The following is an 18032-nucleotide window of genomic DNA, read 5'->3' as shown; positions in this document are numbered from 1 at the left end:
GAGGCTGAGGGTGGAGAAGCTGAGGCCTGGACAGGAACTCGGGGGATACGTGACAGAGAGGAGGTAAAAGTGGGCGATCTGAGGTTTGGACAGTACCTTAGGAGATACGTGACAAGGAGGATGCTCAGGGCATACAACCTGAACTGGACAGGAACTTAGGATATGTGACAGAGAGGAGGCTAAGGATGGATGACCTGAGGCCTAGACAGGAACTGAAGGCATATGTGAAAGAAAGGAGGCCAGAAGTAGAGGACCTGAGGCCTGGACAGAAACTTGGGGGATACGTGACAGAGAGGAGGCTGAGGGCAGATGACCTGGGGCCTGATCCTCTGGGCAGAGGTGTGGAAGTCACATGGTCAGCAGTGAGGACCTGTAGACTCTCCAAAGAGTCAGAGGGAAAGAGGTTAGAGAAATGAGCCTTGTAAATAGAACTGCAGCCACCAGGAACTGGAACAGAAGCGGCAGAAAAAAAGAAAAATGGGGCAAACAGCATCAATCAGTGGCCTCAGGTTTGGCTGCAGGGAAAGACTAGAGGAGAACAACACTGGGGTAGTTTTGCTTTTGTTTTTTCAGATGACAGGGACAGGCCAGGGCCTCACACAGCTAGACAGGTGTTTAATCACTGAGCTGCTCATCTTGCTAAATTGTCTCAGTTGGCTTCAAACTTCCAATCCTCCTGCCTCAGCCTCCTGAGTGGCTGAGCAGACAGTGTGTGCCACCACACCGGGACACTGAGAACCTAGTTCAGAACACTGGGTGGAACACTGAGGCCAAGGAGACAGCAAGGCCGACACAGAAAGGGATCACAAAAGCAGTAAGCCTTTAGTTAAGGTGTAGGTGACAGTCACCTTCCCTGGGCTCCTGGGGGTTGTCAGAGGGCTGTGATCTAAAATCTGAGTTCTTTCCCTGCTTTTAAAGAAAAATCCAACTTATAGCTTCTCTTGCAGATTCTCAGAGGGCTCACACGGCTGCACTTTCGTCCCAGGCCTCTGCTCCCTGCTCTACTTACGGGGTGGACTTTGAGCAACCTGAGAAAGCGAGGCTGGTTAAGCGAGTGTGAATGTCTACACCACTTGCTCGCCTGGTTCCACGGACCCTCCTTTAGTAAGGAGGAAATTTAAAGGACAGCAGAGCTGCATATAAAAGGAATAGCAATCGACAGCCCGAGTATAAAATGGGTAGCCGTCGACGTGCGTGTCTCAGCTCCACTTCCCACACAGCGACACGCGTGCTGGGGAGCTGCAGTGCGGCACGGTCATTCACTCCCACCGTCACACTCCTCAACTCTCCCAGGAAGCCCAAGAGGACACACATGCATCCTGGGGCTTGCCCTTCTTGTCCCATCTTGACTCTGCCCAGGATGTGTGCCTCCCAGGAAAGCCACGAACTCTCAGGACGGAACCCCAAGAGCTCCTGTTCTGTCAGTACCCAGGATGCAAAGGAACGGCAGTGTCCAGCTTACGAGACGGGAAGCATCAGAGGCTGAAGCCTGCTCCCATTTATGAGGTAGTGTTCCTGGAGGCTTGCAGCCAGCTTGAGGATACATTACCTGTGGGTGTCAAGCACCTCAGGACTTTTGTGTTGCTGTTCTTGTGCAATGGTGGTGACTTTAAGGGACATGGGAGAAGCATGCCAAATGGGAGAGGAAACACTCTCGGGAAAGTGAAGTCGCCAGTGTCATCTGTGCCTGCACACGAGAGCAGAGGGGTCCTGGCCCCTGAATGTCCAGCAGCTCGTGCCCGGCAATCTGAGGGCACTCTCAGGAGGATGAGGATAGTCGCCACCTTAAGACTTACTGGTTCCTGTCGCAGCCCTGTGCGCCAGTCAGCACTAGTCGCGCTGCTGTAGTGACTACTCAACATGCTATCGTCTGGCCATATCAAAAAGCTATACAACACAGTTCTGCATAGTTAGAATACAAAACATTTTGCTTTATTTCTTGAGACAGGTCTTTCTTTCCCAGAGAGACCCTGTTAGCCAAACTTAATTGGGCTGACAGATTTTTTGAACTTTTCTTTTTCACAATTTATATTTAAGCAACTTGTTAAAATGTCCTAATAGCTGAGCATGTTGATGCTAATGCACACTTCTAATCTCAGGATCTGGGAAGCTGAGGCGGGAAGTTTGCCGAGTTCGAGGCCAGCCTGTGTAACTTAGAGAGACCGCACTTCAAAATAAAAAACAAAACAAACTTTCCAAGCTCGGGGTGCTGCCATGTGCGGCTCGCAGCAGAGGGCTCGCTCAGCAGGCCCTCGGTACGCTCCACAGCAAGGGCTGGAGGCAGGGATAACGCCGCCTGGTGAGGCGGAGTTGGCGCCAGCTGCGGTCGCTCTGTTCACTGATAGGTGACAAAATCACTGGCTACGCGGTCGGGAAAGGACCTTGAAATAGAGCGATGAGGCTAAATTCACCAGCCACCCGAGCATGACCGACCGCCTGTGAAACAACCAGATGCCTGCGTCTCCTGAGGGACAAGGGTGCCGTCCACACCAGAGTGCAGGTGCTGCCGCCTCCACGCAGAACGCGTGAGCCAGTAACCTTGAATGGACCTGAAGGTCACCAGGCGGTTAACTCGCAGGCACAGGCTACGCAGGAGCCAGCCGCGCCGCCTAACACCCGGAGCCAGCTGGCGTCCGTTATGATGATGGTTTTTACACATTCCTCCTGACTACACACGGCTGAACTGAACTGACAGAAGGTCTTAATTTGTCTTAACTACTGAGCAAAAAAAAAAAAAAAAGAGAGAGCGAGAGCGAGAGCGAGAGCGAGAGCGAGAGAGAGAGAGAGAGAGAGAGAGAAAGGAAAAACTCCTGAGAAGAAAGCCATGAGGGCTACTGCAGCTGGATGATGAACACAGTACCAAAATAAACTACAAATTAAAATCTCTACAAGAAAAAATAAAACCGTGACTTTTTAAAAATCTTTATTTATTTCGTACAGAGTCTCACCACACAGCTCAGACTCGTAGTAACCCTCCTGTCAGCCTCCCCTGCTCTAGGATTACGTGTGTGTCACCACGCCCGGGGCTGGTGGCCGGCATGACATCCGGTACCGGGGATTGAACCCAGGCGTTGCACTTCCCAGGAAGGTGCTTGGATGGCTGAGCTATCTCCCCAGCCCAAAACTACAATTTTACGATTAGACTCCAGACAGGGCTGGGAGGATGACGAGAAGGCAGCACCACAGAGGTGCTGTCCTGCAAGGTGACAGCTGGCGTACGCTGCCTTGCTCAAACTTGTGGACATATGGAGTAGAGGGGAGGGGCAAACTTCCCCACCACCCCAAAGCCACCGCCACACAGGATTTACTTTCTTCTTCCCAAGGTGACTCCAAAGCACATGACTAACCCTTGCAGCACTTCCTTTCTTGCCCCAGAGTAAGCCCCCCTCCACATGCCAGGGCGCCCCGCCACAGGCCTACGTCCAGCACCTGCTCAGAGCCACAGGTGGTCTCTCAGAGCGGCCAGCCTACAGAAGGAAACCTGGTTTTGCTAAAAGTTGTAGTGCTCATACATATGTTAGAATGCTCAAAGTGGGATGCATACACAATTTGAGTACTTTAATTCTGAACATCTGGAAATAATCTTCATTAGAAAGTAATAGTCGGGCCAGCCAGATGTCTCGGCAGACATGTTTAGGCAAAGCGCAGCAGCTGGGGCTCGATCCCTGGCATACCACGCTGGCCCCGCCCGGGGCACAGTGAGACTGAGCCTGAGCATGGCGGCGCACGCCTGTAATCCCAGCGCTTGGGAGGCTGAAAACAGGAGGAGCACTGAGTCTGATCTATGCGGTGAGACCCTGAACACCCTGTAGACCATGCCAAATACACAAAAGAGTAGTAGTCCAAGTACTGTATTTCCAAGCAACCGAGTACCAAGTTAGTTATGTTTTAGAATATTATTTAACTTGAAAACAATATATAGTACTCTACATGTGGATATGTAATCAAAAATACTTACTTTTCGTTTTATGGTATGAGTTTGCAATTGATTTTCATCTTGTTTCTTATTTATACATTTATGTTCTAAATTTTCTACAATAATAGTATACCTAAATCAAGAGATATATATAATTAAACATACCAAATTCACCCAATGTTCTTCACAACAATAAAGGCTATTCCAGTACTGGACATTTATATGCAGGAAAACATCTTCCATCAACCAATATGTTTAGACTGTCATTAAAAATTCATGAAACAGCAGCTAGGAATCTGGCAGTACATGGTCTCGTTTCTAGGGGCTCACACTCAGGAGGGCTGTGTTAGCGAGTGACTCTGAGTGAAGTGACAGGTGCAGAGCCAGAGAGGTGAGCTCAGTCTCTACCTCCCAGCACCTGAACGCAAGGGCTGCACCCCCTGCCCCAGTCTTCCACCCCTGCGGAGGCTTGGCTATGCGAGCCACCTTCCAAGACAGCTTCAAGCGAGTACTCATGCTTGCTTATGTGAGCTGCCCCTCTATTTAGTCTACAGTTCCACCCACTAGGAAGGCAAGACAATAACTTCCTTAAAACATTACTTCCCTTTGATAAGAAGTCATGCTCCACTGACAGGAAAGCCAGCTGAGGGAGATGCGCTGGGTACGGACAGGGTTCTGCAATGCTAGGCGGGGCCCGGGCTTTGGGAGAAAAGCTGCAGCGGAGCTGTACTTGCAGGAAAGTGACTTGGGTGAAGTACAGCGAATTCTGCAGAACTACTTTTCAGATAGACTATTGGTAATCCCTAGTGTAAGACAGCAGTCTCAAACTGTCTTCATTATGAGCAGATTTTTCATCACAAATCGAGTGTGGACACATGTATAAATAAGAAACAAAAGTTCAACAATGGCTGTTTTAGTACATGTAATGAATGCACTGTCACAATTTCTAGTTGTGTCCCTTCCGTATTTATTTAAAGCATGCTGGCAGTGCCTACTGAGCTGCTTTCATTGCTAATGGTCTCAATAGCAAAGTGAGACATAGCTCTAAACGGTCCCAAGAACAGAAAGTTCTAGAAACAAGATTGCATTTCAGTTTCACCCTTGTTCTTCTAATACTCAAGTTGCAACAGGTCTCCACACACACAATCCCCGTGTGTGGGTGTGAGAAGAGTTCCTCCTGGCTGAAATCCTGCGACCCCAGGGCCAGCCTGCGGTTAGTGCCGAGCTCTTTGTCTGACGGGAGGCTGATTCCCCACAGCACCCTCATGCCACCGCAGGCCGCAGTCCTTCCTAAACCGAGCTCCTCACCAACTACGCCCAGCCTTATACTTTCCATGTTGTCAAAAGGAAGGGAAAAACAAAACAGAAGGGCCTGCATGGCTATATTAAAAAAAAAAAAAAAAAAGGTAACATAGAAATTGTGATGATCAAACAGAACAAAGACTCAGAGTCCTGACTTTTCCTGAAAGGAACGTGGTAACACTACTCTGCTGAAAGATGGCATGGACCTAGCCTGGAAATGCGGCCAAGCTCTCTGAAACACGACTATCTTTTGATCTTTTTGCACCACACTAAGTACATGCTAACGATAAGACTAATATTCTAATGACCATGAAGAATTTTGCCCCAGCAGCTGAAGACGTTAGACATTAGAAAGGAAAACCAAGGGGCTTGTTGGCATCTCAAGTGGGGTCTCCAGCCAGTGTTTCCCACCAGCCACAAGTCTGACGAGTGAAAGCGACGGGTCCATCCCGGTCCTCCTCCGACGCTAGACGCCGTGTGATCCCGCCGTCACCGCACAGAGACATCAGCGACGTCCATGCTGAGATAGTTAAAAGCTTCAAAATTTACACTTACTGGGGGAAAAGTTCTCAAATCTAAGCCGCTGTTATTTAGAGGGCCATAGGAAAATCAGTGAAAATTCTGTAGTTCTTGATTCCTCTAGTTTTAGGATTTTTGAAAAGTTTAAGATCACTGAAAGGACTGCTGGGTGGGGGGAAAGGTTCGCATGACTGTTATTTTCTAACTTCATAAATTATTCCTCGTACTCGGGGGCTGACCACGGTTACCACCCTGGGTCCAGCCCGGCCCGTCCCAGAGCACCGTGTGGCCCTGTGGGACGCTGGGCCTGTAGGGTCATCCGGCTGTGTGCAGCACAGAGGCAATGCCAGTGCCTCGTCGCAGCGTGTCGCGCTCTCTAAGAGAAATGCAGAGGACAGTCAGATGAGGCGAGCCCATGTATCTTAGCTGCTCTTGTTTCTGTGTAAAACGCACGCACAAAAAGCATCAAGAGAACTGTAGCGCAGAACTAAGTGGCTGCCAAAATCCCACCACTCGCAGACTGCGATTCTGCGAAGAAGTCACATACTTGGCAACAGTGTTCTCACCTTTAAAGTTACCAGCCAGAGCTGGGCGTGCCGGACAAAGCTGAGGCTGTGTGCGCTCGCTCGGTGTGCTAACTTGCTGAGAACGTCTAAGCAGAACGCCTCTCAACACCCACCTCATTCCCACTTACCGACAGGTGAGCCCGTCCCAAAGCGCATCCTTGAGCCGTTCACCCGGCGGCATCCCTTGGCCCCCAGACAGCAGCAAGGCGAACGAGCTCGCAGAGCACTTCCCCTTCTCCGCAGGCCCTCTCGAGCCCTCACAGGGCGCAGCGAAGCCCTAACTGGAGGCTCAGCTTGCACGAGTCCCGGGGAGCTTCACTCGCAGAACACCTGGGAGCCAGCTCCGCGGAACTCGGGGGCGGACCCTGAACGCGGCACTCACGCGGGAGACACGCAAGAGGGCCCGAGCCAGCTTCCCGGATCAAAGGTCCAGCACGGAGAAGCAGACTTTGGTCTTGGAGGTCCGAGAATGAGACTGACACTGGACTATGTGGTTGGATCTCAAAACCAAGACTTTTCCCACTTGTATTAAATTACAAGTTCTTTGAGGGAATGATGTCAAACGGGGTATGTTACTTAAAAGAAGCCTTTTAATTTCACAGATTAATATTTAAGAATGAAACTTGTTTCTACAGGAAAATAAGTCTGAGACAGCTGTTTTCTTTATATTAAATAGATGCTTGGATTAAGGAAGTCAGAGAAAAGTGGCTGCCTATCGTTACTAACAATGTTGGAGGCTGATGTTTTATCCCAACCGCTAAGGCATAAACTGAAAAGAAATTGAGAAATCTTTCCTGTCTGTAGAACATGCTATGTTCTTTAACTTTGTTTTTGTTTTTTTTTAATTTTATTTATTTGTGTGTGTGTGTGTGGCCAGCTCAGCCCACCAGGGCGAGGGGCTGGCTGGCATGTGGTGCTGGGGGATTGAACCGCAGTCCCTGCGCTTTGCTAAGCTTGTTCTAAGTAGGTGCTTTAGACCACTGAGCCATCTCACCAGCCCCCTTTAACTTTGTTTTTATGTCATACATGGATACCACCAATATTCAAATGAAGAGTAATATCCAGCCAGGCTGTGGTGTATGCCTCTGATCCCAACACTCTGAGAGGCTGAGGCAGGAAGATCTCAAGTTTGAGCCCAGGTTGGGCAACTTAGAAACTTCGTGAGACCCTATCTCAAAATAAAAATAATAAAAAGGTCTGGGAATGTCGCTCAGTGCAAAGGCTCTGGGTTCAATCCTCAGTATGGCAGAGAGAGAAAGAGAAAGGAAGGAAGGAAGGAAGGAAGGAAGGAAGGAAGGAAGGAAGGAAGGAAGGAAAAAAAAAAGAAAGAAAATTGATACTGACTTTGACTTTTCTATCTAAACTTCAAAAAATCCAATAATATCAAGTATAAAATTTATGCTATTCAAAATTGAAACTGTAGGGTTGGCCAGACAGTTCAGTGGGCTAAAGCACCTGCCTAGGTAGAGTGCAGTGGCTGGGGTTTGATGCCCAGTGGGCCATGCCAGCCCTGCCCCTGGGGCACACTGAGAAGGGGACAGAGACTGGGCTTGGTGGTATGCGCCTATAATCCCAGTGCTTGGGAGGCTGAAAACAGGAGGATCACTATGAGTCTGATCTGTGTAGTGAGACCCTGTAGACCCAGTGCCAAATACATAAAAATAAATAAATTGTAAACAATTTCTCCCTCACACTTTAAATCTTTTTTAAAAATCTTTTATGTATTTATTTGGTACAAGGTCTCACTACGCAGCTCAGACTCCTAGTGATCCTCCTGCCTCAGCCTCCCCAGCACTGGGATTACAGGTGTGCACCACTACCACACCTGGTTTCAGTGGCCAGCTCAGCACACCTGAGGGTGGGGCCTGCGAGGCTTATGGTGTGGAGGTTCGAACTTGGGTCCTTGAGCTTGCCAAGCAGGCGCTTAGACAGCTGAGCTATCTCCCCAGCCCCATCTCCCTCACACTTTCAAAAAATGTTTCACATTTATATATTTTTTAAAAATTCAGTAAGAACCACAAGTTAGTGGAATAGGGGAAAGTCATAAAATGTGAAAGCATTTATTTATAAGACACAGCACACACTGAACATTTTAGGGATACGCAAAAAAAAGTCAGCCTCTGTTGTAGGGGACTGGGGAGATAGCTCAGTAGAGTAAGTGCTTGCCTGGCAAGAACAAGGTCCTGAGTTCAATCCCCAGTACTGCAAGAAAAAAAAGTCAGAACATTTTAAGGACTTTATACTAGCTTAATCACTAGTTATAATTGACAGATAATGGTGATGGCTCTCTTTGAAAATGATCCTGGAACATTTTGCCTATGTACATAACCACTTGAGAGTGAATCTCAGATACCCAAGTGCACACCCAGAGCGCACGAAGAATGCTTCCCACACCGCGCAGCCCAGCCCAGAACGCCACCCCTCCAGTGGCCCTCAGTATCCTTGTCCTATGTGTGCCCCAGTTGGGCTGTGAGACAAAGAGGGGCTCGGCTGGGGGCTGAGCTGCAACGAGTGCTCAGAGGGACAGAATGACTGCCCTCCAAGGTCACCTAGTCCGAGCTGCCCATCTGAAGGCCCGGGCACTATGCAGTGAGGGGCCATGCTCTCATTCCTGTGCGCCCACGTCACATTTCACTGTCTACAGTGAGGAACTTTTGTCTCAAAGTTAACATGAGGACAAGTCATGTTTAATGCAATGTTTCTTTTCCTTATAAAAATTATATAGGAAATTCCTCCCTTTTTAATGATTTTAAGTCTTGCTTATGAGACTGGTAGGGGAATAGTCTAAGGAGAGGCAGGCAACGATTTCTCCTCTAGGAAAGGCTATTTCATTTGCTGAGCTCCTGAAAGATCCTCTGGAAGAAGCCTTTGGTGGGTTAAAGTGCTGCTTCTCAAACTTCAATCTGCACCCGAGTGGACATTCAGTTAAAATGCTGGGCCCGCCACCCACACTTCCAAAGGGTGCTTGGTAAGGGCCGTGCTGCTGGTTCCTGCAGGGCACTTTCTGAGCAGGAGGAAACTGTGTTCACAGGGATTTTTGTAAAAGATCTTGAGATATCCATTTTGCATGGTTTTATCTTAGTATCTATTCCTAAAATTGGAACACATCTCTTTGCGATTCTTTGATATTTATCTTCACTCTGGATTTCACTTACGAGTGTAACACAGGCAATAAATGGGCTCTAGGATCTGTGTTTAAGCCGGGGTGACACTTCTGACCCCTGGATCAGAGTGTCAATTTGGAAAATACACAAGAGAAATAGATGGAAGTGCGGAGGAGTACAGGTGCACACGCAGTAGAGGAGGGTGAAGTGGCCAAGGTTTCTGGCCAGAAAAGGGTGCGGGGGGGGGGGGGTGGCTAATAGGTACAAATCCCCAGAGTCAAGACAAAAAGTCAACCTTACAAAGCCATATTGCCTTCCGAGGCCCGAAAGCTGTGCTGCGCTTGCAACTTCTGTATTCTGCACTGCTGCACGAGTCAGCCTGCAACAGAAGCACGAGGCTGGCTCTTAATTAGGATTTCCAACATTCCTACATGGGATCACCCATAAGAGAAACCAAGCCCCAATGATTTAAAGTTTTATTGCAAAATAATCCTCTGACACTATTCCTCCAAGACTTCCTTTCTTCAGTATGTTCTGCTCTGGATATCGCATGGGTTTCCTCGTAGGGACAACAGGTGACCAAATGAAAGCACCTAGCACCTTAGACATGGCCCAGTGCTCCACCCAGGACACACGGAAGGCATATGCTGGGGATAAATGATGTAATCTTTTGGAATCTCAGTTCCTTTAACAGTGCCCAGAACGGCTGGCAGTGAATTAGATACAAAAGCACAATAAATGAAGATACATTTGAAGATGAGGGGTTTAAAATGTTATCTCCGGGAAAGCCAACCCGACAAGCAACAATAACAACTAAAGCCATCCAGTGAAATGTTGGTGGCAAGTCACTCTTCAGAGTCAGACAGAGATCAACATTGCAGAATCCTGGAAGGTCTTAATGGGAAAGAGGACATCATGACTTAGAGATAAAGCTCTCAGTGCCTACAGTCATGGTCATTCTTAGCACCACCAAAGTCCGAGCAACAAGTGATAACACACTCCTCTTGAACTGCCTTTGTATCTGCTTACCAAAAATACTTAGCCCAAGTATAATTGAGCCTTGACATCTAACTTCAGGTTCTTTTTTTATTTTTTAATTTTTTTTGGTGGACCGGGGATTGAGCTCAGAACCTTGCACTTGCCAGGGAAGCGCTTATTGTACTAAGCCATCTGGTTCACAGACGAAATGTAAGACACCCCATATGGAAGCAGCCAGCACAGGTGAGGATGTGAGCCACATCATGAGACAAGGGAACCTGGTTTCCTTGCAGGAAAGAAAACACGAAGGTGAGTGGTAGGCTGACAGTGACACGTGGGATTCAATACTAACTGCAATGTACAGATTTCATCTGGAGTTTTGTTCGCACAAGCCAATGCTGAAAAGACGTTATTATGGCATATGTCCAGATGTTCCCCCTAAGCATCATGCACTTGCAGGTGGGACTTCTGGGAGGTAGCTGGGTCTAAGGTATATGACGCTTGGTTAGGGTGTGTGATACTGGGATGAAGGGTGGACAACGGAAGCCCCAACCTGGGTGTGGCAGTGCCAATCAATAGGCTTGTTGCCTGCATGGAATATGAAGGGACAGAGAGAAGGTAGGTGGCGGCTGCTGCTGCTTGCTGTTTGCTACCTCCTGCCTTCCCATCAAGTATTTCTGCTCTGTGATGCCCCTCTGCCTTACCCCTCTACCTTGGAAACAGGTGAGTATAAAATGAAAGCTCTATAAACATTGAGTTGAGATAAACTTTTCCCCTTTAACTTGTGGGTGTTGGGTATTTTGTCCCAGCAATGAAAAAGTAACTAGACAGGCATGTTTAGGATAACTTGGGGAATCTTAATAGGATTTAAATATTATGATATCAAAATAATTAGTAGTTTTCTTAGGTGTGCTCATGCCATTATAGGTACATAAGAGAACATTTAGGATGCAAATAAATATTTAAGGAAAAAATGCCACTGTGTCTTTCATAAATTTTTAAGCTATTCACACATTTAGAGGTAGCAGAAGATTTTCAGTCTCCTTAGAGGCAACAGTGACAGCAGGTAGAAGAAGCCACTTCTCCACCCCAGAGTAAGGGCTGTCCCTATTTTTATCTGTTGGCAAAGCCAGAACTTTCAAGGAGAATAAATACATAAATACATAATTAAAAATAAAAGAGGCAGTTGAGAGAGCCTTTTTACCAAGATGGCGCCAAAGAAGAAGGAGGAAGCCCCTGTTCTCCCCAAGCTGAACCCAAAGCAAGAGCTCTGAAGGCCAAGAAGGCTGGGTTGAAAGGCATCCACAGCCACAAAAAGAGGACGATATGAACGTCACCCACCTTCCGCCGTCCCAAGACGCTGCGGCTCCCAAAGACCCTCGGAAGAGCACCCCCAGGAGAAACAAGCTTGACCACTCTGCCATCATCAAGTTCCCCCGACCACAGAGTCAGCCACGAAAAAGATCGAGGACAACAACACACTCGTGTTCATTGCGGCTATCAAAGCCAATAAGCACCAAATCAGGCAAGCTGTAAAGAAGCTCTATGGAGGCCAAGAATACAGCTCAGCAGCATACGTGCCTGCTTGGCAAGTGTAAGGTCCTGAGTTCTATCCCTGGTACTGCAAAAACAAAAAGCAGCAGCAGCAGCAGCTCCTCTGCGGCACCAGTGCTGCCAAGGTCAGTGCCCCGGTCGGGCCCGATGGAGCGAAGAAGGCACGTTCAGCTGGCTCCTGATTATGGTGCGCTGGATGTTGCCAACAAAACTGGGGTCATCTAAACTGAGTCCAGCTGGCTAATTCTAAATATATACTTTTTTCCCCAGTTAAAAAAAAAAAGGCAAATCTTGATTTATGTCATTCTCAAAGCAAGCAGCCTTTATTCTACAGTTCTTGGGTGAAGCAACTGAAGATACAGAGCTCACACTACTGTGGTCCTGGGCTATGCGGCTGCGTACCACGCTCCTCTGGACTGAGACCAGCCCATTCCCATCTAAAGTGAACCTGCTTCTGTGAGATGCAGTAGGAAAGCCTAAATTAACTCCAGTTCTCCATGTAAAAGTTAGAGGACGAACAGCAATGTCTGCCTATTTTCCGCAAAGGCAATTTTATGCACTAGTAATTCAAATTTGTCTGGACTTTAAATTTTAATATCCTTTTGCTTTGTTCTTTCTCAGAAACAAGAGTGAAACAGCAGTTCCTTTTTCTTGTCATTTTTCAGTAACAGAATGATTCATCAAAAATCATTTACACACAAGCTCGAGGCTTATCCGCTAACCAACTGCAAAACAGAGCTGCGTAATTTGCAAGGGTCAGCATCTTGTGATGCACGAAAACAAAGACTGTTCTCTCCCTTTGCAGTAAGATGTAAATACGGAGGACACGAAATAAAGAGGCTGTAAAAGTGGTTATAACTGGAGTCAGAAAGCACTAGTTCTCAGTAATTAAACTTCTAACAGTCTACTATGTGACAAGTTTGGCCAATTTAATATAAATTAAGAATCTTATCTCGAAGATAACAAGTACTTCTTACTTTTCTGATGTCCAATACATTTAGTTACAGCTATGTACTTTGCTTAAAGTATGGGCAAGGACATTACTTATTCCATAAGCGTGCAAGAGTCATAAATGCTGACAAGAATCACAGTTGATGTGACCCATGTCCCACTTTCCCACTGCTCAGTAGCAGTAAATAACTTTGAGGTAAATTTTTGGTTTAGCTGAAGGCAAATCCCAAAAATTTAAATATCAATGTGATTTTTTTTCTACATAACATCATTAAAACATCTAATAAAATATTAGGCTGAGTTGGGTGCTCAGGAGGCTGAGGCAGGAGGCTCTCTGAGCTTGAGGGCAACCTAGGCTGTAAAGAGAGTTCAATGCCAGACTGAATTGCATAGTGAAACCCTGATGCACTGATGGAGAAGCACCTGCAGGTCTTGGGGAGCACAGACCCACTGCCCCTGGTTCAGGTCTCCTGCGCCTCTGTGTTGAGGCCCATGTGCACACTGCTTCTGGCTAAAGGAGCCCCAGGGTCTCCCCATTTTTTACAGTTAAATTTGGTTACTTTCTTACATACACACAGTGTTTCCAGAGTTTCACAATAATCCTAGAATTCTGCTGAAAACAACTCAGTGAATCTACCTTTCATCCTGTACCTTAAGCCTGGGCCACAGGAGCCAGCTTTGGGGAGCCTGCTCCTGCCAGGCCGTGTAGCAGACGCTCGTGGTAGAAGGTGAAGCCCTGCCCTCCACCTTAAGTGCGCTCCTCTGAGCGAGCGTGCAAGGCCACAGGGACGGAGAGCAGCCCCGGCCCCTCCCGGCTGCTCCTGGGCCCTCCAGGCAGCCCCCAAGCAGTGGGTTTGGCAGCTGGCTCTGCTCAGCATTTTAGCATTAGCCATCACCCTTTATCTCTACTCGGGAGAAATCACCAGGAGCAGTTGTGGTGGTGCACGCTCCAGTATCGGTAGGCACATGAATGTGAACATCTGGAAGGTACATACATGAATGTGAACATCTGGAAGGTGACACCAACATCGCCATGCAGTAGCAAGGGGAAGTCACTTGACAGCCTGCAGAACGAAACCTTACGTTCTGGCATTTCCCTTTTGTCCTAAATACCAGGATTCTCACATAGCAGAGTGAGTTTCTGTTTTCAAACCATCCTCTCAGCCTTTCTACAGGGGATTAGATGCTGCTTTCCGTCCTTTCTCACGCCCAGGTTCGACTCCCCGCCAGCGTGGGGTCTGGTCCACATCAGCAGGGCAGCACCTGGGTCTACAGTGCCCCTCACTGAGCTCCCATCTGCCACACGGACCTCCTCAGGACCTTGTGTTCCAGGAACAGAGGTGGCAAACTGAATAAAATAAATCCTGTAGTACTGAAGAGGTCGTGGGTATCAGAGAAAGGGGGGCATGAGGGAATGTGCTGTTCCAGGAACGGAGATGGGGACTCAGGCACCAGGAAAGAGCCCCCTTAGCACAACAGGGACCATTGCACCTTGTGGGTCATCTGGGAGCAACAGAGACACGAGGACCCTGTAAGTCGTGCTGTTACACACACACACTCACACTTGTCTGCAGTCTGTGACCTGACATGTCTCCACCCTCCTCCAGCCTCCACGGGCACAAGCTGGGGGCACCAGCTTCAGCGGAGGTCGCAGAGTGGACAGACTCCAGGGCAAGAACCCCTGGCTCCTGCGAGAAGCCAAGAACAGCCAAGTGGGGAGACAGGCTCGAACACAGGGAGCAGGGGCAGGAATGAGGCCCAGAGCAGAGAGGAAGAGGAAACAAAGGCCGCCCAGCGCCTGCCAAACTGGAAGTATGAAGTAGTAACAAAGGGCAAAAGTGCCTGACACACTGAGCTCTTTGCGTCGGGCAATGCCAGACAGGGCACGTGCACTGCCTCCTCAGGTAGGAGGCAGCCCGTTGCTCAGTGTGCACAGCCGACGCTCACCTTTGGGGCACTTGGAGGGCACATCCCCAACTGTCCAGGTTGTGTCTCCCTGAGCCAGCCTTTCAACCCTGCCCCCACTGACTTAGCTAACCCCTTTGCTAGCCTCTGTAATTGGCTTCCTCGAACATCTTCAAAATAAAAACGTAATTCCTCACAAAGGGCAGATGCCTGATGTTTTTCTCCCATCCAAGTACTAACCAGGCCGGGCCCTGCTTAGACTCCAAGATCGAATGAGATCAGGTGCGTTCCGGGTGGTATGGCTGGAGACTGCCTGACTTAATTCTAAGTAGTGTTAAAATACGATCTTCAAGTCTGTTTCAGTGTCACAAAGCTAAAGTACAAAAAACAAACAAATAACAACAACAACAACAAAAAAAAAAACCCAAGAGATGATGGTATTATAATACAGTGAGGGACATTTTCCGGGGTTCAAATTCTACCTTAAGAACACCCCTTGATTTGTTACTTCTTTCTTTCCTCCTCTGTGCAGAGTAAAACCGGATGCTTCTGCGTACTGGTGGCATCTGTCCCTCTGTCCCCGAGCAGGAGACGCCGTCCATCGTGTGTTCCCTCCCACTGCACCGCTACACGCCAAGACAGCCCTGCCTCGGGGCCGGCTCGGCCAACACGGTCCCTAGCTGAGGCCGCGCTGCACTCAGGAGCTTCGGTGCGTCCCATCACTAAGCTTGCACTGAGAAGAAAGCACTTCGCAAATCTCCCCTGAGCACGAAGTACTTGCTTAGCTCAACCTGACACTCACTGAGCACTGCTGTCAGGTCACTGGAGGACAGAGCACAGTCCTGGTCGCGGTCCTCAGGAGCTCCATCTGCAGGGCCAGCAGTGTCTTAGACCTGTGGGCAGGAAAAATCAGCACCGGCTGGGGAGAGGGCACACTGGTGCTGAAGAAACTGGAGTAAACTTGTACTTACTTTAAAAAGTCACTCACCTAAAACATCAGATACCAACAGGTTTTACATCTAATCAAACGCAGTGACTGGAGACCTGACTTTCTAATAGTAACAAATTAAGTTCAGCAGGGATTTTAAAAGCCATTTGTGGTCATCTAAAATTTGCCTAAATACTTAGGTATTTCTTCAGATAACTATTTTTGCTTTTCCCCTAATATTTAAAGGAGGAAACCCTTAACGCCCATTTGCAATTTTCTTTTTAAATGTATTTGGTACAGGGTCTCACTACAAACATCTGACTCATGAGCCTCCTGTTTTCAGCCTCCCCAGCACTGGTATTACAGGTGTGCGCCACCATGCCTGGACTCGGTCACTGGCTCAGCTCAGTGTGCCCGGGGGAAGGGCCAGTGCAGCATGTGGTACTGGGATTGAACCCCACTTCCTGCACTTGCCTAATCAGGCTCTTAGTCAGCTGAGCTACCTTGCCGGCCCTGCAAATATTTTGGTCAAGAGAGAAACTGGGATTTTTAGTGTAATAAAATTCATCACAAGAATTAAGGGTACTGAGACTGGGCATGGTGGCACGAATCTGTAATCCCAGTGCTTGGGAGACTGAAAACAGGAGGATCACTACGAGTCTGATCTCGGTAATGAGACCCTGTACTAAGTACATTAAAAAATAAAAAAAAAATTAAGCGTACTGTATTTTATTCTATAATGATTTTTGCCAAGGTACTAAGCCTGTTCTCAATCTAAGGCTATGAATTTATACAACATAATCAAACTAATGACCAATGTATATACCATACTATAGAAAGTCAAAATCGTATGTAATATTCTATATAACTACCTGAGGGGGCCGGGGAGATGGCTCAGTAGAATAAGTGCTTCCCTGGCAAGCGCAAGGGTCTGTGTTCAATCCCCGGTTCCGCCAAAATAAACAAATACATAAAATAACTACCTGATATAAAGTGAGTGTGTCCAGAGCAACAGGCAAAGGAAAGAGGTGACATCAGCCCACACTGTTCACCCAGTGTCGGAGGCCTGGCAGGCTGGCAACAGGTTTTAAAGAACCAAACAAAAACATGATCTAGACAAGCAACAGCCACACAAAGGTACTTGTCTAGCTTCACTGGGTCAGCAGACCCTAACAAGCATAAAAATTCAATAAGCTCATTTAGCAGCCTTATAAATATTTCAGTTAACTTGTAACATTTATTTCCTGAAACATAACACAGTGAGAAAGTTTAACACTGTATAGAATACACAGGGTGGTCCCTTAGAGTAACTGAGGCCACCATAGGTCTCCAGCATCTCAAAGCTGATTAGCACCACCGCCTGGGGTAACTTGCTGGAAACTTATCTTCTCAGGCCCTACCTCTGGAGAGCTTACTCCAAATCAGGGAACTGGAGCTTCTGGCCAGGAGACTCGTGACCAGACAGGCTGGAGGGCTTGGAGACCCAAGGAGCCTCAGACTAAGGCGACTTGGAGAACATGGAGAACAAAGGTTAAATAAGAGGAGGAGCTATTTTCCTCTCCCCAAAAACAGTCCATTCTGCTAAGGCTGCTGCCCTCTAAACACTCAGAACAGATATAGATAGATAGATAGATAGATAGATAGATAGATAGATAGATAGATATCTTGCCAGTATCTTTCCCATCAGTCAATGTCAATGAAGTCACAAATTTGAAGCTCAGTGAGAATCTAACCCATGACTTCTTCCCAGAGAACTGCTCTACCTAGTACCCAGATGGCCATAAAACCTGCAACTTCCTGGAAAGGGGGTGACAGGCCCAGCCAGGTTTGTCCCCTTGGGTGAATTCACACACCACAGTAGTAAAAGGCATACAGTAACTTGGAACGTTTAGACTTCCATTATAAAACTCCTAGGTACTTAATAAAACTGTTCATATTTATTACAAGGTTACCATATGGTAGCATGTTGTCACAGTGACTCTAGGAGTTGGTTTTGTTAATTGAAAAGCACAGTACCGAGGTGAACTTAGTAACCAGTACAACACCAGTTCGATCTATATTTCAGCGGAACCAGCAACATGGGTTAGTGATGCCTGTCTCCCCTGAGCCCTCTGCTGGGGCCTGCACTCCTCAGGGGCTCGCTGTGGGCCCAGTGCTCTGCGCGGACTCCCCGAGATGCCTGCTCCGCGTGGACTCGCTGCAGGACACTGCGTGGGCTCCCTGGGGGGCGCCCTGTGGACCGGCTGTGGGGTCCCGGAGTCCGCGTGGGCTGCCTTGGGGGCGCCCTGTGGACGGGCTGTGGGGTCCCG

The 18032-nt window shown here is 48.0% G+C and overlaps 1 protein-coding gene across 1 annotated transcript in view; it reads right to left on the bottom strand.

The window, feature by feature from the left end:
• The window catches only part of Dcbld1 (discoidin, CUB and LCCL domain containing 1), a 70697-nt gene that overhangs the window by 51776 nt on the left and 889 nt on the right, over window positions 1-18032 (bottom strand). The gene's annotated exons all lie outside the window — the stretch shown is intronic.

Source organism: Octodon degus, unplaced genomic scaffold (assembly GCF_000260255.1).
Source record: "Octodon degus isolate 3935 unplaced genomic scaffold, OctDeg1.0 scaffold00034, whole genome shotgun sequence".
NCBI classification, from domain to species: Eukaryota; Metazoa; Chordata; class Mammalia; order Rodentia; family Octodontidae; genus Octodon; species Octodon degus.
The sequence above is the reverse complement of the archived record's forward strand: the minus strand, read 5'-3'. Positions and strand labels throughout refer to the sequence as shown.